At 33.3% G+C, this 2,294-nt stretch overlaps 1 non-coding gene across 1 annotated transcript; it reads left to right on the forward strand.

Annotated features, from left to right (window-relative positions):
• The first annotated feature begins 1,311 nt into the window (after positions 1-1,311).
• On the forward strand, positions 1,312-1,418 carry LOC139036888 (U6 spliceosomal RNA). The gene has a single exon (XR_011489742.1). It is a non-coding gene; the product is annotated as a U6 spliceosomal RNA (small nuclear RNA).
• Positions 1,419-2,294: the final 876 nt, after the last annotated feature.

Genomic DNA, 2,294 nt, shown 5'->3' on the forward strand with positions numbered 1-2,294 from the left:
AATCTGTGAATGTGGAACCTGGGACATGGAGTGCTGATTGTAAAGTTATACATGCAATTCAAGCTTTGCAGAGGATCAGTACCTCTAAACTCCACATTGTTGAAGGGTCAGATGTGTGTGTGTGTGTGTGTATGTCTATTTATAAAATCTTCAGTCCCATAAAGGCCTTCTATGTCATACCTATCCTCATTTCCAAAATGAGGATTTCATTGTAGAGCACTATCATGATTTGCATGCACAAAACATGTACAATTTGAAAAGCATTTTGCAAATGTTACCATATTTCATTCTATGAAAAATTTTGATAAATTTGTGGACATAGAACATTTATACCTTATGGTAATAACAAACATTCTGATAAATGACTATACCTTGTGTATCTTAAATATATCACTAAACTTGGAGTTTTTATGAAGTTACCCTATATCCTTCATAACTAATAGTAATATTTTGACAGAATTCAGTATTACTGGAGTATTTTGTATGAAAGTCATAAAATATAGGTTACTTAAAACTTTTATCTTTCCACATCCTATTACATTGCTCCAACTGTAAAAACTAAAATGATAGACCAAAAACATATTTTTTCAACACACTGAAGAGCTTTGGATGCAAAGAAATCTAAAGGAAATAAATTCTAGTGGAAAACAAGCCCTTCCAAAAGGGTCAGCAATCTAGGGCAGCTGGGAATGTTGCCAAATCTGAGCCTGTGTTGGCAGAGAAACAGGCCTTTCATGGGTGGAGAAAATTTGCTTCTGTCAAGAGAGATCACTCATAGAATTGGAATTCATAGAATCCCTATATGCAGAGTTAGTTCTCCCTGCCCATCTACCCTTGGTTCTCCCCAAAGAATAAGAAATGCATGTTAAGAAACAAAAAGGTTACAGTTTAAAGCAATTGGTAATATCAGTATGTTGAAGGATTTATAACATATTTAGAAGTAAAACATATGGCAATATTAATAAGATTGAAGAGTATATAAAATTATAATATTAAAGGATTCTTATATTCACAAAGTTGCAAACTGTTAACCACCAGAAATGTACTACAAAAATTTATAGCTAAAAAGCCAATAAAGTAGATAGAGGGGAATAATAAAAACTTGATTAAAATAAGATAGAAAAGATAAACAAAGAACAGATAGGATAATTAGATAACAAGAGAACAGGCTTAATTCTAGCCAAATCCATAATTATATTAAATATAAATGGACTAAATTTCTCAACGAGAGTGATTTTCAAATTATATTGAAAAAGAGAAAGGCCTAATTTTTATACTGTTTATAAGAGACTCACTTAAGAATATATGTAGGTGCTCACTTCGGCAGCACATATACTAAAATTGGAATGATACAGAGAAGATTAGCATGGCCCCTGCGCAAGGATGACACACAAATTTGTGAAGCATTCCATATTTTAAAGCCAAAAAAAAAATGGGAACTGAAAAGAAGAAAAAAAAAAAGAATATATGTAGATTGAAAGTTAAATAATGAGAATAACATGTAAACCATAAGAAAATTGATGTGACATAAAGAAAATGCAAACTAAAACCACAATGAGACATGACTACCCATTAGAATAGCAAAAATTAAAAAGGTGGACAAAGCTATATGTTGTCAAGAATATGAAGCAACCAAAAGTCTCATTCACTGGTTGTAGGAATGCAAATTGTTACACTGTCATTCAAAAACTGCTTGATAGATATTACAACTAAACATATTCAAGGCAAACTAGTGCATAAACTCTAAATAAAAAGTACCTAGGGACTTTCCTGGTGGTCCAGAGCTTAAGTCTCCCCACTCAATGCAGGGAGCCCCAGTTCAATCCCTGGTCGGTGAACTAGATCCCAATGTGGGAAAGAAGTTCAAAGATCCTGAGTTTCGAAACTAAGACCACTTGCACCCAAATAAAATTTTTTTAAGATACCTGTTCTAAGTGATTCATAGCAGCAATGAGGTATTAACTCACAACCAGGCAGAATAACTATCATCAAAAAGTCTACAGATAATAAATGCTGAAGAGGGTGTGGAGGAAAGGGAATCCTCCTGCACTATTAGTGGGAATGTGAATTAGTGCAGCTACTATGGAAAACAGTATGATAGTTCCTTAAAAAAAAAGAGCTACCATATGCTCCAGCAATTTCACTCCTTAGTATATATCCAGAAAATACAGAAATTCAAGTTTCAAAAGATACATGGACCCCAATGTTCATAGCAGCTCTATTTACAATAATGAAGACATGGAAGCAACCCAAGTGCCCATCAACAGACATTGGTCTTAAACTTGTATGTTTAT

This window comes from Odocoileus virginianus, chromosome 9 (genome assembly GCF_023699985.2).
Source record: "Odocoileus virginianus isolate 20LAN1187 ecotype Illinois chromosome 9, Ovbor_1.2, whole genome shotgun sequence".
Lineage (NCBI taxonomy): Eukaryota > Metazoa > Chordata > Mammalia > Artiodactyla > Cervidae > Odocoileus > Odocoileus virginianus.